Raw genomic sequence first — 25,355 nt, forward strand, 5'->3', positions numbered from 1 at the left:
ACTGTTGCCCTTTTGCACCCACTCTTTCATTGTGCCAAAGCTCCAGGGCACACTTTTCTTGAAGGTGGCAACTGAGGATTAACAAATAGATGCTGAGGCATTAAGGGCAAGGTGTTTCTCTGCTGTAAAGAGGTTTCTCAGTGAGGTCACATAGCACTGTTCTCTGACGAGCCATCCATTTAGTATTTCTTCTCCTTCAAATAATGCAGACATTGTGGAATACTGTATAATGAAGACATCATGGCTGCTTTTGGGTAATGGTTGTTGACATGACTAATGATATTTCTGTGGTCAGATTACACCAGAACATTAATGGAATACAAATGTTTTCTGTTTATGGAGCCCATGGGTTTGATCTGAAGAGCTATGATGTCCACATGGGTGCCATCTATGATGCCTTACAACTATGGGAACCCTACCACCTTCTTCAAGCTGTGCAGCCTGTCCAGCTGATGCCTCCTTTCCACAGCAGAAGTGTTGAAGCTGTAGCCTCGTGTAAACGTAATGGTTGTTATTTTCTCGAAAGACTCATGGACTGCTTGATGCGGTGCATGGCCACAGGGGTGGTTTGGAAAGATCCAGGAGCATGAAAGCTACATTCTGTGGTAACCTTCACTTCTACAGGAAGAGCCATGCCTTTTCTAGATGTTGTTTAGCAGATGGCAACTCTATGGCACTTGTCTTCTGAAATGGAAGCAGCAAAGACAGGCCTCCTTTGATGTGTGGAGCAGTGTATTAATACAGCTCCCAGCATAGTGAAGGATGTGGCTAAAATGCTTTATTTGTTGGCTGATCCCAAACTTCTCTTCTCATCCTAATTGTGCAGTGCATTCAAACCCCGTAAAGGATTATCACCTTCGCCTCTTTGTACGGTGCGATTTCAAAGCGAGAAGCAATCAAGAGTTAAGCTAAGTATTAACAAGGAAGAAATCCCCCAAATAAAAATTAAGAGCAACCCAACAAAACCAACTAATGCAGGGAGACAAATGCAGCAAGTGATATTTAAAAACAAAAATTACGTATTTTCTTTATCGCGAACAAAAATCTTAAAGAGGCCTACTTGACCGGGTCAGCTGTTGGGTCTGCTCATAGTTTTTTTGTAGGCAATGAAAAATGTTGTGAGATTCGACATGGGATGAGACCACGCATCTCAATCTGTAAATCTGCTCTCCAGAACTGCAGCAAATTTGAGAGCAATTTGCTTTCAGTTCACTTTGTGTACATCTTTATACTGTGTTACGTTATTATGTGGAGCTGAACCCAGCTAATGTTAGGCTGTGGAAGTCTGGAACCAAGCTGTTGATTACAATGACAGTGATATTATCTTGCTTGCACTAGTGAAATAAAGAAAAATATTTTCATATGTAATTTCCACTTTCACTGCCTGGGTGGTAATCTGGTGGAGAGGATTGCCCACCTGATTTTCAATGGGGTGAAAATCGAGCGAGATCCACAGTGGGCGGGCGATCAACTTTGCCAGGTATCAGCCCAGGAGGTAAAGTCCTTGATAACTCAGAGGTAGATAAGTGTTAAATGGCACCTCAAAAAATGTCAGGTGAAGGGACTTTGATCTTTTCATTTGAATCTGGGTTGTGATTTATGTTGAGGGATACAAAACAAGCTAAATCTGGCAGCCCATATAAAATGCTGGAGAAATGTAAATTTTGATACTTCAGGATAGAAACTTTGATTGGCAAAGTTCACATATGCATGCTGAACACACTACAGGTAGACTATCCTTTATCCGAAAACCTCGGGACCAGCCGAATTTCGGATAAAGGAGAATTTCGGATTTCGGAAGGTGGGTCGGCGGGGGGTCGCGCGCACGACTTACGCTGACGCTCAGCGTAAGTCAGTCGGGGTCGGGGCCGGGGGGGTCCGCGGGGGGGTCGGCGGTTGTCGGGGCCGGCGGGGTCCGCGGGGGGGTCGGCGGTTGTCGGGGCTGGCGGGGTCCGCGGGGGGGATCGGCGGTTGTCGGGGCCGGCAGGGTCCGCGGGGGGGGGGGTCGGCGGTTGTCGGGGCCGGCGGGGTCGGCGGGGGGTCGTGCGCACGACTTACCCTTTATCCGAACTTCCGGAACCCTCTAAAAACCGAAGGTTTTTTCGTTCGTACGCACGACTTACGCTGAACGAAAAAACCTTCGGTTTTTAGAGGGTTTCGGTTTTCGGAAGTCCGGATAAAGGGTAGTCTACCTGTGGTACCCATTCCTGTGTGTGTTATTTTTATGCAGAGATTATTCCCTTTCAAAATAATGCCTAAGTAAAAATAGCGCACAGGGGAATGTAATATGAACACATGAATGTAGTGTGTACATGAATTTCACCAGATGGAATTTCTACCCTCTCCTTTCCAACAATGACATGCATTTGAATGTTCTGTAACTCTGTGTATTCAGACATAAAGTGGCTCAAAAAATTGAAAAATTTCAAGTCTCGTTATTAATTGGACAATCCCTAAGAGTTTCTTATTTAATTGCATACTTCTAACGTTTTCATAATCATTTGTAACGGTTCATATTTTAACCTAATGGCCGAAATTTTTAATTCTGCTTTTTACAGTCTTGCTGTGCGGTACCTCAGAAATTACAGTAAAGCTAAATCAGGTTTTGTTCTCAACAATATTATGGTTGTGAATTATCCTCCTAAAAGACACCAACAGGAAGTCTACAGAGTAACAGTACCTTGAATATAGGGGGTATGATTAAAAAGTTTGCAGATGATACTTAAATCGGCTGTGTGGTTGATACTGAAGAAGGAAGCTGTAGACGGCAGGAAGATATCAATGAATTGGTCAGGTGGGCAGATCCGGAGAAGTGTGAGGTAATGCATTTGGGGAGGACTAACAAGGAAAGGGAATACACATTAAATGGTAGGACACTGAGTAGTGTAGAGGAACAAAGGGACCTTGGAGTGCATGTCCACAGATCCCTGAAGGTAGCAGGCCAGGTAGATAAGGTGGTTAAGAAGGCATACGGAATACTTGCCTTTATTAGCCGTGGCATAGAATACAAGAGCGGGGGGGTTATGCTTCAACTGTATAAAACATTAGTTAGGCCTCAGCTAGAGTACTGCGTGCAGTTCTGGTCACCACATTACAGGAAAAATGTGATTGCACTAGAGAGGGTACAGAGGAGATTTTCAAGGGATGTTGCCAGGAGTAGAGAATCTTAGCTATGAGGAAAGACTGGGTAGGCTGGGTCTGTTTTCCTTGGAACACAGGAGGCTGAGGGGAGACCTTATTGAGGTGTATAAAATTATGAGGGGCATAAATAAAGTGGATAGAAAGGACCTATTTCCCTTAGCAGAGGGGTCAAAAACCAGGGGGCACAGATTTAAAGTAATTGGGGGAAGGTTTAGAGGGGATTTGAGGGGAAATTTCTTCACCCAGAGGGTTGTGGGGGTCCGGAACTCACTGCCTGAAAGGGTGGTAGAGGCAGGAACCCAAACCACATTTAAAAAGTACTTGGATGTGCACTTGGGATGCTCTAACCTGCAGGGCTACGGACCAAGAGCCGGGAAGTGGGATTAGGCTGGATAGCTCTTTGTTGGCCGGTGCGGACATGATGGGCCGAAATGGCCTCCTTCCATGCTGTAACTTTCTATGATTCTATGATACCTGCACTCCAAAGTAATTAATGTGAATGTGAAGCACTTTTGAGATGTTTCTGTGCTGTGATCAGGTGCCCCATGAAGTGAAAATCCTTTCTTAAATTATATGAAAAGTAGAAACTTTGCATTACAAAGGACTCTTTTACTGGCACCATGAAGTGAACCTTTTCCCCTTGTACTTATATGAGACTTTTAGCACCAAACATGTTAGTCTAATTATAGTATGTGACAATCCATGCAAAAATAGCTAGACTATCAACAGAAGACTTCCTGGAATTAGGTATCAAAACCTCTTTGTTTCCAAGACAGAAAGTTTGCTTCATTGGTGCACTTAACACGAGTCTCCAGGAGAGCCATTATAATCGGTAACCAGGGCTTTTTGTGAATATTATGGCAAAATGAAGATCGCCCTGACATTGTTTCTCCAGTGGTCACTCTGGGATTCAGGGAAAATATAGAAATACACACTAGAATTTCCCAAACCACAGGAAGATGAAACATCCATCAATACTTATTGAAACAGAACAGCTCCAGTAATATGTTGCCACTTAAGGTAAGAAGTTCCACCTGTCGGTAGCACTATTTTAGAAGATCATGTAGACCACTCTTCTATCTAGGATGAACTTATAGGGTAGGACTGTATTGTGACTGAAGAAATCTGCCACTAAATTCTCCGTGCTGGCCTGGAAAGTTAGCTCGCTCCTCTTACACTACTGCTCTGCCTTCACTGCATTTGTTTGCACATTTCTTGATATTGTAGCTAGAAGAAGGTTACAACAACAATAACTCGTATTTATATAGTGCCTTTAATGTAGTAAAACATCCCAAGGCGCTGTACAGGAATATTTTAAGACAAAAAATTTGACACCAATCCACATAAGGATAAATTAGGGCAGATGACCAAAAGCTTCGTCATAGAGGACCTGAAAGGAGTCGGCAGCCCCAGCGAAGGCAGAGGATAAAGAGCGTGGGAGGCCGAGGACAGCGGACCTGAAAGGAGTCGGCAGCCCCGGCGAAGGCAGAGGATAAAGAGCGTGGGAGGCCGAGGACAGCGGACCTGAAAGGAGTCGGCAGCCCCGGAGAAGGCAGAGGATAAAGAGCGTGGGAGGCCGAGGACAGCGGACCTGAAAGGAGTCGGCAGCCCCGGAGAAGGCAGAGGATAAAGAGCGTGAGAGGCCGAGGACAGCGGACCTGAAAGGAGTCGGCAGCCCCGGCGAAGGCAGAGGATAAAGAGCGTGGGAGGCCGAGGACAGCGGACCTGAAAGGAGTCGGCAGCCCCGGAGAAGGCAGAGGATAAAGAGCGTGAGAGGCCGAGGACAGCGGACCTGAAAGGAGTCGGCAGCCCCGGCGAAGGCAGAGGATAAAGAGCGTGGGAGGCCGAGGACAGCGGACCTGAAAGGAGTCGGCAGCCCCGGAGAAGGCAGAGGATAAAGAGCGTGAGAGGCCGAGGACAGCGGACCTGAAAGGAGTCGGCAGCCCCGGCGAAGGCAGTGGATAAAGAGCGTGGGAGGCCGAGGACAGCGGACCTGAAAGGAGTCGGCAGCCCCGGGGAAGGCAGAGGATAATTCAGAGCAGCTGAAGGCAGTTAATTAGGGGAACTAGGCCTATACAAACAGGCTTCGCAGTGCAAACTGCACTGAGTGCGGTTTGAACAGAGTGCTGAGAGTTGGGTGAGTGAGGGAGTTAGGTGGGTGAGGAGTGGAAGGAGGAGCTCCCTTGCTTTGCCTTTGCTTTCCCTAACTTTTCACTCTGTAGGAATTGGTTCTTACTTTACACCCAGGAAAGAGTCCGAGAGCAGGAGCAGTCAAACAACAACAACAACTGCAAAACTGCTAAAGTGACGTCAAAACCAGGGAAGGAGCTGATTGGTAAGTAGGACCTGGTGAATATTTCTACAGTCCAATCGTTAAAGTAAAAGTAAGGTCTCTGGTTTAGAGTAAGTAGTGTTTAAAGTGAAGTAAGGTCCCTAGTGTATTTAATATTCTTTAATTTAGAGGAAGTAAATGGAGTAAATTAAGGGTAGGACATGGCAGGGCAGCTCGGCAGCATGGAATGCTCCTCCTGTGCTATGTGGGAAGTCAGGGACACTTTCAGTGTCCAGGGCGAACACATGTGCAGGAAGTGTCTCCAGCTGCAGCTACTCGAAATCCGCGTTTCGGATCTGGAGCAGCGGCTGGAGTCACTGTGGATAGCACGTTTAACGAGGTGGTCACACCGCAGGTAAAGAGTGCACAGGCAGAAAGTGAATGGGTGACCGCCAGACAGAGTAAAAGAACTAGGAAGGTACTGCAGGAGCCCCCTTGGCCCATCTCCCTCTCCAACAGATGTTCCATTTTGGATACTGCTGGGGGAGATGGTTTCTCAGGGGAATGCAGCAAGAGCCAATTCCGTGGCACTACGAGTGGCTCAGCTGCACAGGAGGGGAGGAAAAAGAGTGGGAGAGCAATAGTGATAGGGGATTCTATCATAAGGGGAACAGATAGACGTTTCTGTGGCCGCAGACGTGACTCCAGGATGGTATGTTGCCTCCCTGGTGCCAGGGTCAAGGATGTCACTGAGTGGCTACAGGACATTCTGAAGGGGGAGGGCGAACAGCCAGAGGTTGTGGTCCATATCGTTACCAACGACATAGGTAGAAAGGGGACGAGATCCTGCAAGCAGAATATAGGTAGCTAGGAAATAAATTAAAAAGCAGGACCTCAAAGGTAGTATTCTCAGGATTACACCCAGTGCCACATGCTAGCGAGAGCAGAAATAGGAGAATAGACCAGATGAATGCATGGCTGGAGAGATGGTGTAGGTGGGAGGGATTTAAATTCCTGAGGCATTGGGACCGATTCTGGGGAAGGTGGGACCTGTACAAGCTGGACGGGTTACACCTCGGCAGAGCCGGGACCAATATCCTCGCAGGGGGGTTTGCTAGTGCTGTTGGGAAGGATTTAAACTGATTTGTCAGGGGGCTGGGAACCTAAGTGTGGGCCCAGAACGGAGAGAAACAAAGCTGGAAGTGGAAGTTTAGGAAAGTAGTCAGCAAAACTAGTAGGGAGCAGAAACAAAGGCCAACAGTAAAGAGGGTTAAAGTGCAGAAAAATATTAAATAGGCAAAGTTGAAGGCACTTTATCTAAATGCACGTAACATTCACAACAAGGTGGATGAATTAATGGCACTAATAGAAGTAAATGGGTATGATGTAATTGCCATTACAGAGACATGGTTGCAGGGTAACCAAGGCTGGCAACTGAATGTTCCAGGGTACTCAACATTTAGGATGGACAGACATAAAGGAAAAGGAGGTGGCGTAGTGCTGTTAATAAGGGATGAGATCGGTGTGGCAGAGATAAAAGATCTTGGCTTGGCTGTTCGTGATGTAGAACTGGAATCAGTTTGGGTGGAGCTAAGAAACAGCAAAGGGCGGAAAACATTGGTGGGAGTTGTGTATAGGCCACCAAACAGTAGTGGTCATGTAGGGCACAGTATCAATCAAGAAATTAGAAGTGCATGTAACAAGGATAATACGGTAATTATGGGGGACTTTAATCTACATATTGACTCGGCAAATCAAATTACCACTAATGGTGTGGAGGACAAATTCTTGGAATGCATGCAAGATGGTTTCTCGGATCAGTATGTGGAGGAACCAACCAGGGAACAGGCTATTCTGGATCTGGTACTGTGTAATGAGAAAGGGCTAATCAATAATCTTGTGGTAAATGGGCCTTTAGGGACAAGTGACCATAATATGATTGAATTTTACATTAAGTTTGAGAGTGATGTAGTCCAATCTGAAACTAAGGTCTTCAATCTAAACAGAGGAAACTACAAGGGTATGAGGGACAAGTTGGCCATGGTAGATTATGAGACTACACTAAAAGGTATGAAGGTGGACATACAATGTCTAACATTCAAGAAAATAATGCATAATTTGCAACAAACATATATTCCTCTAGGGCATAAAAACCCAAAAGGAAAAGTGATCCAACCATGCCTAACAAAAGAAATTAAAGCTAGTATTAAGTCAAAGGAGGAAGCTTATAAAGTTGCCAGAAAAAGCGGTCAGCCTGAGGATTGGCATCTTTTTAGAAATCAGCAAAGGAGGACCAGGAAATTGATAAAGAAAGGGAAAATGGAATATAAGCACAAACTAGCGAAAAATATAAAAAACGATTGTTAAAGCTTCTATAGGTATGTGAAAAGGAAGAGACTGGCGAAGGTAAATGTAGGTCCTTTACAGTCAGAGACGGGAGAATTTATAATGGGGAGTGAGGGAATGGCAGAGAAATTAAATAAATACTTTGTTTCTGTCTTCATGGAGGAAGACACAAAAAACAGTACTAGCAAAATTAATGGGACAAAAAGTTGATAAATCCCAAGGACCGGATGACCTACATCTTAGGGTTTTGAAAGAGCTGGCCATTGGGATAGTGGACGCATTGGTTGTCATCTTCCAAAATTCTATAGATTCTGGAACGGTTCCTGCAGATTGGAGGATAGCAAATCTAAACCCACTATTTAAGAAAGGAGGGAGAGAGAAAACAGGGAACTACAGACCTGTTAGCCTCATATCAGTAGTTGGGAAAATGCTGGAATCTATTATAAAGGATGCAATAATTGGGCACTTAGAAACTAATAGTAAGATTGGGCCGAGTCAACATGGATTTATGAAAGGGAAATCCTGTTTGACAAACCTATTGGAGTTCTTTGAGGATTGAACTTGTGGAGTAGACAAAGGGAAACCAGTAGATGTGGTGTATTTGGATTTTCAGAAGGCCTTCGATAAGGCCCCACACAACATTGGTGCTTGGGCCCCAGCTATTCATAATCTATATCAATGATTTGGATGAGGGGACTAAATGTTACATTTCCAAATTTGCTGATGATACAAAGCTAGGTGGCAGTGTCAGTTGTGAAGAGGTTGTGAAGAGGATGCAAAGAGGCTTCAAGGGAATCTCGACAGTGTCAGTGAGTGGGCGAGAACATGGCAGATGGAGTATAATGTGGATAAATGTGAAGTTATCTACTTTGGTAGAAAAAGCAGAAAGGCAGAGTATTTACAAAATGGTGAAAGATTGGGGAATGCAGATGCTCAAAGTGACCTGGGTGTCCTTGTACACAAGTCACTGAAAGTGAATGTGCAGGTGCAGCAAGCCATTAGGAAGGCAAATGGTATGCTGGCCTTCATTACAAGAGGATTTGAGTACAGGAGTAAAGAAGTCTTATTCCAATTATATAGGGCCTTGGTAAGACCACACCTGGAGTACTGTGTACAATTTTAGTCTCCTTACCTAAGGAAGGATATACTAACCATAGAGGGAGTGCAACGAAGGTTCACGAGATTGATTCCTGGGATGGCGGGACTGTTGTATGAGAAGAGATTGAGTAAACTAGGCCTGCATTCTCTTGAATTCAGAAGAATGAGAGGGGATCTTATTGAAGCATACAAAATTATTACAGGGCTTGATAGGATGGATGCTGGGAGAATGTTTCCCTTGGCTGGGGAGTCTAGTACCAGGGGCCACAGCCTCAAGATAAAGGGTAGGCCATTCAGGACTGAGATGAGAAGGAACTTCTTCACACAGAGGGTGGTGAATCTTTGGAATTCTCTACCCCAGAGGGCTGTGGATGCTCAGTCATTGGGTATATTCAAAACAGAAGTCGACAGATTTCTGATTGGTAAAGGCATCAAGGGATATGGCGCTAGGGCCAGTGAATGGAGTTGAGGCAGAAGATCAGCCAGCCATGATCTCATTGAATGGCAGAGCAGGCTTGAAGGGCCGAATGGCCTACTCCTGCTCCTATTTCTTATGTTCTTATGTTATGTTTTACGGAGCGTCTTAAAGGAGGAATGAGAGGTAGCGAGGTGGACAGGTTTAGGTAGGGAATTCCACAGCTTAGGCCCTAAGAAACAGTAGGTTGAGTGATTATAATCCGGGATGTTCAAGAGGGCAGAATTAGAGGAGCGCAGATATCCTGGGGGGTTTTGGGACTGAAGGAAATTACAGAAATAGAATGGGGCGAGGCGAGGACGGAGTTGAAAACAAGGATGAGAATTTTGAAATCGAGGTGCTGCTTAACCGGGAACCAATGTAGGCCAGCGAGCACATGGGTGATGGGCGAACGGGACTTGGTACGAGTTAGGACACGTGCAGCCGAGTATTGGATGACCTCAAGGCTACGTCAGGTGGAATGTGGGAGGCCAGCCAGGAGTGTGTTGGAATAGTCAAGTCTAGAGGTAACAAAGGTATGGATGAGGGTTTCAGCAGTGGATGAGCTGTGGCAAGGGTGGAGATGGGCGATGTTACGGAGATGGAAGTAGGCGGTCTTTGTTATGCTGCAGATATGTAGTCGGCAGCTCATTTCAGGGTCAAATATGACATCAAGGTTATGAACATTGTGGTTCAGCCTCAAACAGATGTTAGGGAGAGGAATGGAGTCAGTGGTTAGGGAACGGAGTTTGTGGCGGGGACCGAAAATAATGGCTTCCATAATCCCAATATTTAATTGGAGAACATTTTTGCTCATCCAGAACTGTATGTCGGACAAGCAGTCTGACAATTTAGACACCGTGAAGGGGTCGGGAGAAGAGGTAGTGAGGTAGAGCTGGGTGTTGTCAGCGTACATGTGGAAACAGATGCTGTGTTTTCGGATGATGTCGCCAAGGAGCAACATGTAGATGAGAAATAGGAGGGGGCCAAGGATAGATCCTTGGGGGACACCAGAGGTAACGATGCGGGAGCAGGAAGAGAAGCCGTTGCAGGTGATTCTCTGGTTATGATTAGATAGATAAGAATGGAACCAAGCGAGTGCAGTCCCACCCAGCTGGATGACGGTGGAGAGGCATTGGAGAAGGATGGCGTGGTCAACCATGTCAAAGGCTACAAACAAGTCAAGGAGAAAGAGGAGGGATAGTTTACCTTTGTCACAGTCATAAAGGATGTCAGTTGTGACTTTGATGAGAGCCGTTTCGGTACTGTGGCAAGGGCGGAAATCTGATTGGAGGGATTGGTGGAATTGCAGGAAAGATGGGCACGGATTTGGGAGGCGATAACATGTTCAAGGACTTTGGAGAGGAAAGGGAGTTTGGAGATGGGGTGGTAATTTGCAAGGACGGAGGGATTAGGGTTTGGTTTTTTGAGGAGAGTGGTGATGACGGCAGATTTGAGGGAGAGGGGGACAGTACCTGAGGAGAGAGAACTGTTAACAATATTAGCTAACATGGGAGCCAGAAAAGGAAGTTGGGTGGTCAGCAGTTTAGTGGGAATAGGGTCGAGGGAGCAGGAGGTGGGTCTCATGGACAAGATGAGCGCAGAGAGGTCATGAGGGGAGATCGGAGAGAAACTGGAGAAGGATGTGAGTTCAGGGCTAGGGCAGGGAGGAACCTTAGAGGCTAGGAATACAAGAGTTAATTTATTGGATATTGTCTGACTGGTAGGCTTTCATTTAGTCAGTACTGTTTAATATAAGTAAAATGCTTAGGAAACTGTCATAGCAGTAGGTTGATCTGAAGGTTGTTGTGACTTGAATACCCTTGAGAAAGTGTTTCAAGGGAAGCTTGCTTACAATAATCTTGTTCCCTTAAGGCTTGTGATTGAATGTGATTCAAATAGACAGTCCCTCAGTAATAGGCACCAAAAGGCAGTCTTACACCATGTTCTGAATTCCAACAGCTATCCGAATACCTGTAGTTATATACATTGGCACAGTAAGTGAGGCCCCTTAATGAAAAAGCAGTTCCAAAAGCTGAAGACTAAGGGTAAAAGTTTGACAAACAACCATTAAAAGCAGATCCTTAGAATCTTAGACCTTCACTTTTCAAGTGGTCATATCCACTCTTGCTGTTGATTAGTTACCTCAGGGGTACCTCAGTCTAGATTACATACTTGGCAACCCTATGAGATATGTCAAGCTGAAGAGTGCAGAATGCCCATTATCATCATTGTGCTGGCAACTTTCAATACTTTCACTTTATGAATATCAAGGTTTTGATTTAAGAATGCTGTATTCAAGGTGCAGTCTCACGAGAACACTCCACAGTTTGAACATGACTTTCTTTCAGTTGTATTCTGTTGTTTTGGATTTGTAGTTTCACATTCTATTGGCGTTGATTGCTGCACTGAATCGGTTGACAAGGTTAGTGATTTTTAAAAAATTAGTTCATGGGATGTGGGCGTCGCTGGCAAGGCCAGTATTTATTACCCATCCCTAATTGCCCTTGAGAAGGTGGTGGTGAGCCGTCTTCTTGAACCGCTGCAGTCTCTGTGGTAAAGGTTCTCCCAAAGTGCTGTTAGGGAGGGAGTTCCAGGATCTTGACCCAGCGATGATGAAGGAGCGGCGATATACTTCCAAGTCAGGATGGTGTGTGACTTGGAGGGGAACTTGGAGGTGGTGGTGTTCCCATGCGCCTGCTGCCCTTGTCCTTCTAGGTGGAAGAGGTCGCGGGTTTAGGAGGTGCTGTTGAAGAAGCCTTGGCGAGTTGCTGCAGTGCATCTTGTAGACGGTACACACAGCAGCCATGGTGCGCCGGTGGTGGAGGGAGTGAATGCTAAGTCTACTAAGACATGTAAGTCTCTTTCAGCTTCATTTTGAGGTATTTCAACACCATTCATGGACTATGAGTGTCATCTATTTTTCCTACCTATGTGCGGTTCTTTACACTTGTCTCCATTAAATTTAATCTATTGTTGTTATGCCCATAAACATATCTTGTCCAACTCATTTTCTAATTTCTTAGCTGTCTCTGATTCCACTGCCCTCCTAGTTTGGAATCATTTGCAAATTCGACCACTGTTCATTGAGTTTCCGAATACAGGTCAGTATTCTGGAAATTAGAAACAGTAGTGCTCCCAATATCGAGCTTTTGGGCACCCCGACTTCCTCCTATCTCCTACTTCCTCCCAGCCTAACATAACTCCTCTAATGAGTACTTATACTTGTTGTTTTCTACCCTTTAACCAATTTTTGGTCCATTCCCAGGGTTTACCGTGAATCCTCACTCCTTGAGTTTAACTAATAACCTTTTTTGTGGAACTTTGTCAAATGCTTTTTGGAAATGTAGGTACACTAAGGCTGAATTTAACTTGGTCCGCACATGGAAATGGGGTGATAGCGGCCCTAAAATGCTGCACTTGATGCCAAGTACTGGACTCATGGGAGCTTGCAAGATCACATTTTGTTGTTCATGTACTTGTGCATTGTACAATGACAATAAAGTTGAATTATTATTATTATTATTATTATTAAGTTTCCACTTCGATCCTGTCCACCGCCATTTTTCCCGGAGACTTCCACTGGGCAGCTGGGCAGGAGGCCACCTGAATCAGGAGGGAACCTAATTACTGCAGGCAATTGGGGTCCTATGATGTACATAGATAGGACGCTGATGGAATTTCAAGAGAGAAAAGGGCGGAACATACATTCCCAGTCCGCTGAGTGTTGAAGCAGAAATGGACTGAAAAGGTTAAGTATAGAATTATTTTTGGTGGCGCTTCTACTCCACAAGGATAGAGTGAGGTAATACCCTTTCTCCTGCCGGGCTCCCACCTCTCTGCGATCATTTTGCCCCGCCCACCTCCCGATCTACCTTCCGGCCAGCCAGCTCAGTATCCAGGCCACCCAATATTGTGCCGGCCTGGAGCTTGCGAGCTGCAGATGTGCAGCTTGCCGCTGGCATGGAAATGGCTCGACCCTCTCGCTGGCAGGAATGGGCAGGTATTCCGCCCATTTCCACCTGCTCCATGCTGGGAGTTACAATCTCCTCCACTAAATCACAGAGATTACCGCAGTCCAATTGAACCGTTCAGAGAAGCTGAGGAGGTTAGTCAGGCGGGATGTTCTTCTTCTGAATCCATGTTGACTGCTGTTTACTAGGTTATTGTTGTGCAAATAATCTTCATTTACTGCTAATATTCAATTCTGTCATTTTACATGGAATGGAAGTGAGACTAATGGGCCTGTAGTTGCCTGTAGTTGCCTATGTCCATGTGGATACCCTTTTTCAATATGGGCACCACACTGACCTGTTTCCAATCTGCTGGTACTTACCCAGTGACCAGTTTCTCCCTCGTATTGTACCAGTGCCTCAGAATTTTCTTCCTCTAGTCTCTTTCACTATTCTGGCATTCTGAGATTGTATACCATCAATCCCTGGGGATTTAATTGTTTTAAATGCTAGAAGAGGAGGCAAAAATATAAACCAAATGGGCAATGCACAGGCACATGATATCAAACCAAATGTTATGTGTGTGGATAAACTTGAAGATTGTTTTCTGAGTGAATTACAATGGCCCAGATATTCCGATCCCTGCGGGTGTGTACGCGCTGAAAACCGGCATTTCCGATTTGTCAAGAATGGTCTTGACAGATCCTTCGGCTGCCCTGGAGAAGGGCCTCTGCGGGCGGATAGTTCCGCTTTTTGGTGACCCTCCGCCCGCAGAAAACACTTGCAATTCTTACGATAAGAGTTGAAAAATGTAAAAAAAAAAAAAAATTTTTCACTGATTTATCATTTAAAAATACTTTTAAAAAAGGTACATTTATTTTTAGCCCCATAAAAAACTTTAATTATTTATTTCAAAAAATTACATTTTTGTTTTGTAATTTCAAGTCATTTTAAAAATGTGATTTAAAAAAAAATGTATTTAAAGTTTTACTATGTTTTTTCATTGATCGCCATTCATATATTTGACAGGTCTTCCTGTCAAGCGTATGAAGGGAGATTCCCTTCTGTGATTGGCTCCCCATGGCCCACGTGATCCCAGGGACGCTGCGAACTACCTGCGCCCCTGGGATACATGGGTCCTGCACACCGGCAGTTTGGAGAGGCCCAGCAGCGGAACTGTGCGCCTCCCGGGAGCCCTCAGGTAAGGGCGCAGATTTTTCCAGATCGCAGCCCTCCACCCGCGGGAGGCCTGCGATCGGAAAATACGGGCCAATGTATATGGTTTCCTAATTTGTGTAAAAATGGAATACTGAGCTTTCAGAACTCAATGTGAAATACATTCTCTTGTTTAGTAGTCAAACACGTGCTATTTTGCTTAACCTTAAAAGAATTAGTTAAACCTTTGTTGTGCTAGTTATATGGAGTTCACTTTTATGTGACAAGGCTAATTGTATAACGGCACAGTTCTTCTTGATATAAAACACAATGCAGAACACAGCAATGTATGTTTTTAGAATTATCTAACAGGTAGTGTATCCATTAGTGCAATCTGACACGATGAACAAGATTATACAGTTAAAGTCCTGTGGTTAAGTGAAGTGGATATAATGAGTAAAAATGTGTCATATTTCTCTGCAGTTTTTGCTGATCTGTTGAAGTGGCAATGGTTGATCGGAGAACCGCTGCAAAGGTTCGACCTCTCCATCTTTAAGAAAATCTCAAAGTCCGTTTTGTCGACCAAGATTTCAGTCATCACCCCCATCCCCCCCGCCCCTCCCCCCCCCCCTTAAATCTCTCCTCTAATGGTTCAGCATCTGTTCCTTTGCCTACTTTTCATCTCATATTTTCCTTTCTTCTCTGACGCTTTATGTAAAGCACCTTGGGACATTTTCTGATTTGAGGGTATCACTTTCCTTCCTCTAAGTTTTACATCCAGCAGATTGTGCTTTGGGTTCTTCCCGTAACGAAGACCCTTTTTCATATGGGTAGGTCATTAGCCTGACCAAGGAGGCGGCATAGAAATGCAAATTGTTGTTGTCACAGAAGCTGCTCCTCTTCATTAAGTCCAGCATGGCATACCACCTCCTTAGCTGTTCTACGCTGTCTACACTGATGGTCTTGAATTGCACCTGTGAGGTATATAATTCACTATTAACTCCCTGTGCTTTCTGCTCCCTAGAAGGCCTAGCTCAGAACAGGAACTCATATATGAAGAATCACAGAGAGGAGGTTATGTTTTATACAAGTGCAGCAGGGGTTAATGGTAAATTCTGTGGATCAACTTTTGCCCTCCACAAACTCAATCTGCATAAGTATTAAACAGAGAAACACTTTCCAAGTGTTGGAAAACTTACCTTGATGGAGGTGAGGATCCTTTAAATACTGCTTGTGAAAACTGCTTACCGCTCGTTCCCGCCATGATGTGCTGGGTGGATTAACGAAGTAACATTTCCGGGCGTACGAGGACACCTGTTAAACAAAAGGGTCATGATATGGTTAGCAACTGTTAAATCTAAAAGGCAGCTAAGATCTGAGGCACACAGCCTTATTAGCATATTTAAATTACTGACCCGCCTCTCGAGAACAGGTTACTTGTGGGTCACCCTTATTATCAGATATAAATGATGGCTGCATTTGTTGCAGGCGGCCGCCATGGACGCCCGGACCAATATGGCGTGCGTGCACTTCCAGCAGTCTTCCGACAAGGAACATTGCACTGTTGTATTGGATTTTGATTGAGAGGCCGGCTGGGTGTCGGGCGGGAAGGCCTACTCTCGAAGGCCGCAGCCGGGGACCGGAGCGGAGAGAGGAAGAGATTGCAGAGGGGGCAGCGGATTGCGAGGGAAGTTGGCGGATTGCGGGAAGAGAGGCCAATCGCGGCAGGTCAGTCTGTGCAGCCAAGGGGAAGCGCCTCCTGCTCCTCCTGGCCCAAAAGCAGTGCTACAAAAAGCACTTCCCTGCTGGATCCGGCAGTTCTCGCCTCCCTTCAGCTGCCGGCTTTCCCCAGGCCTGGGGAACCCAGCCCGCAGACGCTAAATCTAAAAGACTGCTAAAATCTGAGGCACGCAGCCTCACTAACATATTTAAATGACTGACCCGCGTCGCGAGTGCAGGTTATTCGCCCACACCGCAACCTGCCCCGGGTTAAACCGGAAGTAAACGCGTGCACTGCGGGTTGGGTCGGGTTTCCGACTCTTAAAAATTAAACCCCCGCAACCCCCCTCGCCCCTCTCCCACCCCCGTTCTGATGGGCTTAAAATTCCCCCCGTTGCGAGGATGTTTAAGGTCTCATCAGATCCACAAATCTGATATGAACGATTTTTTTTACTAGTTTCCCGATAATTCCAAACTTAAAACTTGAATAAGCGTTCCTGCTACATAAGATGCCAAAGAAGTTATTTGCTTTAAACAATCCAGAAAGTACAGTATTGTTCCAGAAATCATTTTGGAGTATCTGTCTTTGCTAAACATTACATTAGATCTAAGAAACTGCTGAATGACCGTTTGCAAATTACAAGCCAATAATTGAATCAAAAGGCACAGGTGACATCATAAATCCTGAGAACCAAGATTGAGCAGCTTATTTTTGTCTGCTGAAATCTCAGATCAGTTTACTCTACAATTCACAGCCATACAGGGGTAGAAGTTGGTATATATTGCACCCGTTTTTCAGGCTTAAAATGGGCACCAATTTAGCCGTGGGACTGCCTGCACGCAATCTACACAGGTGTTGGTCTCACTGATAAATCCATTGGCAGGATAGGCGCACCAACGTCAGTGTTCTCGCTCAGGCCAACATCCCCAGCATCGAAGCTTTGACCACGCTCGCTCAACTCCGATGGATGGGTCACATTGTCCGCATGCCCGATACGAGACTCCCAAAACAAGCGCTCTACTCGGAGCTCCGACGCGGCAAGAGAGCCCCAGGTGGGCAGAGGAAACGCTTCAAGGACACCCTCAAAGCCTCCTTGAAAATGTGCAACATCCCCACCGACGCCTGGGAATCCCTGGCCCAAGACCGTACAAAGTGGAGGAGAAGCATCCGGGAAGGCGCCGAACACCTCGACTCTCTTCGCCGAGAGCAAGCGGAAGCCAAGCGCAAGGAGCGCACGTCAACCCAAGCACCCCACCCACCTTCCCCTTCAACCACCGTCTGCCCCACCTGTGACAGAGACTGTAGGTCCCGCATTGGACTCATCAGTCACCTGAGAACTCATTTTTAATGTGGAAGCAAGTCATCCTCGGTTCCGAGGGACTGCCCAAGAGAGAGAGAGAGAGAGAGAGAGGGGCCCTTTCTTTAGGCGTCCCAGGCAGATGCCTAAAACAGATGTTCGGCCCCTTAAATATGTAAATTAGGGGCCTAAAGCCTGTTGAACGGACCCATTGAGAAATGTTGCCGATAAGCAGGGCAAGGTCAGAGTTCATCAGCAACCCTGCGGTCGCCAACAAGAGGTAAGTTAAAAAAAATTGTTTTACTAAAACTATTCCTGTGTAGCAAAGAGGAGCAGGAGTGTTCCCCTGAATCCACAGCAGTCACGATCCGACACTGATCTCTTCACTCGGGGGAGCTGCCTTTGGAGGCGTGACCAGCAGTGTCAGCTCACACCGAGTATGCTGATGAGGACGGACGACCAATTTCCAGCGCTCCTCGGGCCTCGATCTTCAATTCCCACATTGTCTTACCTCAAAGATATTGGGGCTGAATTTGCGGTCGGAGGCGTCCCGCGGGCAGATGCCTCCGACCAGCAGAAAGTCTACGAACTTGCCTTCTGCCTCGGGATCCATGGAGACTCGCGCTCCTGGGCCTCTGTGCGTAGGCCTGCGTGGAGGCCCACGTATCCCACGGGTGCAGGCGGTTTGCAAGCATGCTTGGGATCACGTGGGCCAGCCCAACCAATCAAAGAAGGGAATCCCCATTCGTGCTTATGGAGATTCCGTACGTACAGAAACCTCCATAAGCGTGAATGGGGATGACATAAAAAATACATTTAACATTACAAATAAATAAAAACAAAATTACATTTAAAATGAATTAAAATACAATATAATTAAACATTTAAAACAAAAATTTAATTTTTTGAAAAGTAAATTAAAATGTTTTAGAGGGGCTAAAAATAACCTTACCTTATTGTACATGTGTTTTAATGTTTAAATGAATGAAAAAAGTTTATTTTTATGTTTTTTTTAAACTCTTACGCTGGTAAGTGCCTGCTTTTACCAGGCGTAAGAATTTCACGGGCATTTACTGAACAGAAATTGGGCAAATAGCCCAACTCTCCGCCCACGGAACCCCTTTTCCCAGGGATGGCTACGATCTGTCAAGATGATTCAGTTTAATGTCTCATCCAAAAGACAGCACCTCCGAGAGTGCAGTTCTCCCTCAGTACTGCACTGGAGTGTCAGCCTGGATTTTTGTGCCCAAGTCTCGGGAGTGGGACTTGAACCACACAACCTTCTGACTCAGAGGTGAGGGTGCTGCCAACTGAGCCATGGCTGACACAGGAAATAATAGGATCGAGTAGCCATTTTATTAACTAATTCTACAAAACCTATCTTTGCCCTCTTACATTATAAAGCATCAATTTTCTTTCCCTTTTTTGTTTCCTTCCATTTGCCATCCCCTAAAGATCTGATAAGTCTTGAAACTTGCAGCAGCTACCTTCACTTGCTCCAGTTACCACTGCTCGTGCTGCCATAAGTGCTTCAACAATATGTAGGCACTTTGTGGTGCATTATGCAACCTATGATGGCCCTATAAAGCATAGAAGTAAATGGCACAAATGTGCCAGATGCCATAAACAAATCACCAGTCTGGCGCATTTATGTAAATCTGCCATCAAAGTAACCTTGCATTTATATACATCTTTGAAGTAAGTGAATTCTACACAATTTTTCTTCCTTTTCTCCTGCTCTCTCTTAAAGATTCTAACGTTTGCTGTGAATGGTAGCACACATTGGTTTTTCCACCCAAGTAACCTTTTCATTATGTGTGAGTCCAGGCAGTGAGTGTTGGCAGGCCATTTGATCATTGAGAAACATTACAGCCGAACTTGATTCTGTCCTTACCCAACATGCGCACTTTCCAGAGGGAATTCCTCGCTAGCGATAAAGAACAGGAATCTTGGATGAGTTTTCCCCTCCCTGTGGGCACTAATGGCAATTGTCTGTCCCCACTGATGTTTCAGATGAGACCAATTCACCCAGCAACTTTAAAACTGGGGCCTCTCTGTATTTTCAGTACCATATCAGCCAACAGGCAAACTGGACCAATTCATTTAACTTGTCCCAACCTATTGGGTATGGTAGGATTGTACATTTAATGTTTCTAGACTTAGCTCTGTGGCAGTCATTTACTTTGGATACTTGTCCTGGGACAGATACTACTTTTACCAGTTACATTCCAAAGATTGTTTTTTTTCCCCCTGCAGTCCTCGAAGTTCTGACAGTCACTGCGAAGTATTTATATAATGAATTCCAGATGGTCCAGCTTTTCCAAGAGGAGTACAGGACTTTCTGTAAATAATCTGCTTCTCTAAATGGGCGTTCATAGACTGTACTCTGAAGGCACGTAGCTGAAAATTGATGTGTTGAGCTCATTTAACGGGGATCAGTGGCATTTTACTATTCCAGGACGGGATGAGATGAGACAACACCCCCTTATATTCCTGACACAGGAGCATTTATCAACTATTTTCCTTTACAACTCATTTATTGTAACCTATTGGTAACATATCCTGACTGGAGTCTAAAATTAGCAAGGAATTAAAAAGTTTTAGAGGGATAAATATTGAAATTATGCAATAGGCCAGGACGAAGGAAAAAAAAGGTTTCATGTGGCTAAACTGGCATGGAGCAGGACTAACTGCAGACATTACCCAGAGGAAAATTGGATAATAGTAACTGAGGAGATTGTCAGGAACTTGCTTATGTCAAGATTACATATACAATGGCTGGGAGCTGGATTTCTACAATTACTATGTCCTGTTGCGGTTTGATAAACCATTTAAAAAGCAGTATCTAGTTCTGATGAGATTTTGAAAAAGCGATATCCCTGCTACTTAGATTGTGCCAATTATATAATCTTGTCACTGACATGTTGTAACGGGCTGTACTCTCCTAATTTAAATAAATAGGATATATAGGAAAGAACCCCTTGACTCCCTTTCCATTGCTCCTCATCCGAATAGCAGCCAAAAGCATTCCCTCAGTTCTTTTGGAAAAATAATGGAAATTCCTGGCATTTCTGGACAGGAAAATGCATCATAAATATATCTTTAGAGGTGGAATCCACAAGTGAAACATGTTACTTGCAATAAATAGTGACAAATGAAGAGACGTCGGGGGGGAAATTTGGTACCTTAGCGCCTCCGGGGGGCGATAACAGGGCGCTAATGACATACCGTCCGGGCACGGCAATAGAACCGCCGCCCGCAAAATTCACCTTGAGGTGTGCGGCACCAGTAACCCCTAGCGCTACGATCTCCTGCGCCTGGAGATCGTGACGTCATCCGGCTGCGCAGCGCCCCAGTAGCGCCCTGGACCCGAGATTCAGTTCTGCCCCCTGCAGCATCACCGGGCGATAACACCGACAACTGCAGGAGGTGTTGTTCGGGAGGCCGGGCGCTTCGGGAGCGTAATTAAAGGTAAAGCCGCTGGTCTGCAGAAAAAATTTGTTTCCATCCCTCAGGTTGCCATTTGAAAATGTTTAACTGCCGTGATTGATCAGCCCTGCACTCTGTTAGATTGCTTGGGGCTGATCGTCGCGGATTCCGGCTGCCGTCGGTGACGGGGGATATCGTTGAAATGCAGAGCCTGCAGCGATGGCCTTTCCCTTTAAGGGAGGGAAGGAGCCTCGGATCGGGGCAGTGCTGTGCCTCTACCGCCCCTCCTGCGTGGTTTAGCACTCCACTTCCTTCCTGGAGCACTAACACCCAATTTAGAGAAAGCTGAGAATCATTAGCGCCTGCTGCTAATTTTTCCAGCTTTCAAAATTTATCGCCCCCTACCGAATTTCTCCCCCTATAGTGTTTGCTAGATAGGGACAGTTACTACAGAGAATAAATTGCTCCTCATGAAGAATTTCCATTAAGAGGATGCTTTTTTAAGACATGTCATGCTATTTTTCTCTTGGTTTTCCGTTCATTTTCCTAAGCCATGCACCAATTATGAGGGTGGGGGCGGGGTGGTGTCAGGCAAGTAATCTGCTCCCAAGCCTTCTCCAATGCCACTCAGCACCAGTTGCTAGGACATACTTCAAAGTGACCCAGTAATAACTTTACCTCATTTTTTTCTCTCTCACCTAGACAGGCACTTAACTTGTATTTGGTGCTTTTTATAGCGATGTGGCTGAAATTGGGTATGCAACAATTTTGGGGAATGCAGAGTAGAGCCTTCATCCCACCACTGCATGTCATGTTATTGGATGTTAACAGCTGTACTGTGGCAGAACCACTGAGGGACTCTGAACAACTGTACATAATTCCCTTTAACGATGTGTTAGCTACAGACTAAATCTGTACCATTGTATATACTGTTTGCATGTACAGTGCGCGGTCCCTTTAAGAGCGCGGGCAAACGCGATGACGTCATGCCGCTAATCACGTGATCACCCAAACGCGGGAAAAACGTGATGACGTCATGATGCCATCCACGGGACCGCCCAGGCAGTCCTCGTGGAGCCGCCGACCTGTTAAGACCTGTATTCATAGTTCTCTTGCTTCAATCTATTTAAACTCATTAGTTTAACATTAAAAACCTTTTTGATTGATTGCCTGCATCGAACTCAATCTCTAGATAGGAATTTGACCATTCCTACAGTACTACCATACTGCCGACTTTGCGAGACTTGTACCAAACAAGCAGAAAGTTTTAACATTTTGGTTCTGTCCTCATCCTATGACTCAGACTTCTACTCTCTTTAAAGCAGCATTGGAACCCTTGTGAAATACTGAGGCTAGTTTTGTCATGTTTGTTTATAAATATATAATGCCATTCAAGTTATAGAAACACCTTTGCATCAATGGCCTCTCCCAGGAGATTGTGGGCAGGATTTTCATTGGGCCGTGGAGGCGGGATTGGAGGTGTGTGGGGGGGTTAAAATCGCGAAATCGGGGGGCACCAACCCATCCCGCCCCCAACCCGCCTCCATGCCAGTTTCAAAGGAGGCGGATACCTGACCTGTGCTGGGAGCCGCCTCCCCGAGGCGGGAAGGGGATTAGTGCCAATTAACTGCCTGTTAACAGGTAGTTAACAGGCAGTTTTTAGCCTAAACCCTATTTTTATTCCTGAAATGTGGGATTTCCGACAGCTCCAAACCACGCCAAGTTAGCGAGGCGGACCGTCGGGCTGAAGGGCTTGGAGGGTTCGAGATGTCCGGTGTTCAGGTGAGTGATGGGTGCATGAGTGCAGAGGTAAGTGTGTTTGGTGTGTGTAAAGTGATTAAAGAAGTTTAATTACCTTTACTTACCTTTACAGCCTTCCTTCCTTCAGGTCTCGGGAGTCCCTCATCTCACCGGCACAGAAAGCAGAATGGCCGCGAGCTGTCAAAAGTTGCAGCATTCAGCTTTCTGTTCTGAAGAGATCTCTAAATCAGCCTGAGAGGAAGGAATTAACTTAGTGTACAGATTGTCAGTGTTTGACAGCTTCAAAGAGCTGTCAAACACTGATATTTCATCTGTCAAAAGCTCTTGACAGATGAACTGTCAATCTGTGACATCACCTGTTGCTGGGTGGCCCTTAATTGGCCTGCTGAGCCTGCTGGGCGGGCTTAACAAGGTCAATCAAGTGAAAATCGAGTGGGTTGGCTACAACTCGATGGAGGCAGGACTACAACCCCAAAAGTTGTAGTTCCGCCTACTACACGCCTCCAGTATCAAAATCCAGCCCTTTATGCCTGGCTGGTGGGAGGTCATGGGGTGTATAAATGCAACATGACATTATGGGATGAATTTGATGGACCAGCTAGTCTTTTCCCATCTGCCTTTTTTCTATATTCATATGTTCGTACACCATGTCTTGAAATTGGATTCTTCGGTATTAGCATATGATGCTCAAAGCATTTCTGTGAGAATCCTTTGGTTGCTGTTGAGTGTCAGCGTGGCTCAGCTGGTAGCACTTTTGCCTCTGAGTCAGAAGGTTGTGGGTTCAAGTCCCACTCCTGACACTTAAGTACAAATATCTAGGCTGGCACTCTAGTGCAGTACTGAGGGAGTGCTGCACTGTCGGAGGTGCTGTCTTTCAGATGAGACGTCAAGCCGAGGCCCTGTTTGCTCTCTCAGATGAATGTAAAAGTTCCCATGGCAGTATTTTGAAGAAAAGCAGGGGAGTTATCCCCAATGTCTTGGCCAATATTTATTCCTCAATCAACATCACTAAAAAAAGAAATAGATTATCTGGTCATTATCACATTGCTGTTTGTGGGAGCTTGCTGTGCGTAAATTGGCTGCCGCATTTTCTACATTACAACAGTGACTACACTTCAAAAGTACTTCATTGGCTGTAATGCGCTTTGGGATGTCCGGTGGTCGTGAAAGGCGCTATATAAATGCAAGTCTTTCTTTCTATTTTAACTGGGGCATTTGTTCATTTATTTTACCATCTCTGTTACAATATTGAACAAAGGAATTGCATGCATGTGAAGTCTTCACATGCTAATAATCAAAGAATTCCAAAGCAATAGTGGCTGAAGTGATGCTTGGTTCTTGTGGAGTGTTTGAAAGCTCCTTCTTGAATTGACAATTATATCCCTTTAAACACTTAAGTTATGGTTAAATCTTCCTACTGCGGAAGCGGTAAAGGTTTATTGTGGTTTGTCTAAGCTAGTTTCAGGCCTGAAGTTTCCTATTTGCTGCTTGATGTTATTGCCTGAGTTCATGCACGCATCAATTGAAAACAAAGAATTGCATTATTTTCAAATATTCTCGTGGAGCACTTTCATAAGTAAATGTTTTTTCATGTTTAGGAGACTTTGTAGTTCAGCTTAGTTAGTGTGTTTTGTGAGAGCATAACTGTCAATGGCACCAATTGATTCTATCGAGATTCCTAAAGGAATAAGCAGCAGGCCTGTCCCAGGGCGAGTTAGGCTTTTATCTTGACTTTACCTGTAATCTCAGTTAACATTGTCACTCAAGGCTAGCTAATCCTGCTCGCTGCTCTATTCACTACAAAACAGAGTCTACCCTGTAAAAAAACAAAGTGGTAAAAGGCAAATTCTCCAAATAAACACAAATCAACTAAAAGCTTACTCGAGGAATTATTTAAGCAGACGTTGCATGTAGGATTATTAAGACAAGCAGAACCATCCATCACGTAGAGTTTATGCTATGACAAAAGAGGTATTCCAATCATTTGGTTAAAATTTTCCCACGTTTCACAATAAGCAGGAATGCAGGGTAGAATTTTTAGAAAAAATAAATTAAAATGCGCTGAACGAATATTTTCGTTAATCTACTTGTAACAATGTCATGCTGGACGTGGTCTAGACTTTTAATGCTGTTAGATACCCATAGTAAATGGAGAGAGAGTCAAAAATAGGATAATGGAAAAGCAGTTTATTTGCACAGATACACTTTGCCAGTTACTCTCCTCTTATCCCAACAGATATGTGATGCTGTGGCACAATTGTCGGTAACTACAAAGCATTTAAACGATTACATGTACAGCATCAATACTACGCAGAGCATTGATCAAGTACTTACATTAATAGTCATTACATGCCCTTGGCTTGCTTAGTTGTAGTGAAGAGAGGACAAACTTGACCAAAATTAAATGCTTTCCATGATGTTTCTCTCCTTTTCTGGGAGGCCTGGTTTCCTCTTCAGGTGAGGTCTGTTGTCTCATTTTATTCAGTGTCTCCCACAAGCAAGCATAAGAGTGCGGAAGCATTGCGTCATTCTTTTTCCTTTATAAAATCCAGGATGCAGCAACTCGGACTTAAATTCAAACTCGAAAACCTGTTGGTGTTGATTGGGGAGGATTTTCCTGGTTCCCTGTTGAGGCAGCTCTATGGCAAGCTCTTGCTCATCAACATATCTTCAGCAGCCCTTCCCGGAAGCTCATCTATTTCATATCATAGAATCAGAATTATACACCA

At 45.1% G+C, this 25,355-nt stretch overlaps 1 long non-coding RNA gene across 3 annotated transcripts in view; it reads right to left on the minus strand.

Annotated features, from left to right (window-relative positions):
* The window catches only part of LOC147100342 (uncharacterized), a 120,554-nt gene that overhangs the window by 9,926 nt on the left and 85,273 nt on the right, over window positions 1–25,355 (minus strand). For 2 of the 3 annotated variants that reach the window (XR_015073745.1, XR_015073744.1), the window contains exon 2: window positions 15,619–15,733. This is a non-coding gene — a long non-coding RNA (uncharacterized LOC147100342). Of the gene's footprint in view, window positions 1–15,618; window positions 15,734–17,947; window positions 18,116–25,355 lie in introns of those variants that run through there. The other variant, XR_015073743.1, reaches the window with a different exon arrangement.

The sequence above is a fragment of the Somniosus microcephalus genome, chromosome 26 (genome assembly GCF_052327205.1).
Source record: "Somniosus microcephalus isolate GS21.2 chromosome 26, FLI_Smic_1.0, whole genome shotgun sequence".
NCBI lineage: Eukaryota > Metazoa > Chordata > Chondrichthyes > Squaliformes > Somniosidae > Somniosus > Somniosus microcephalus.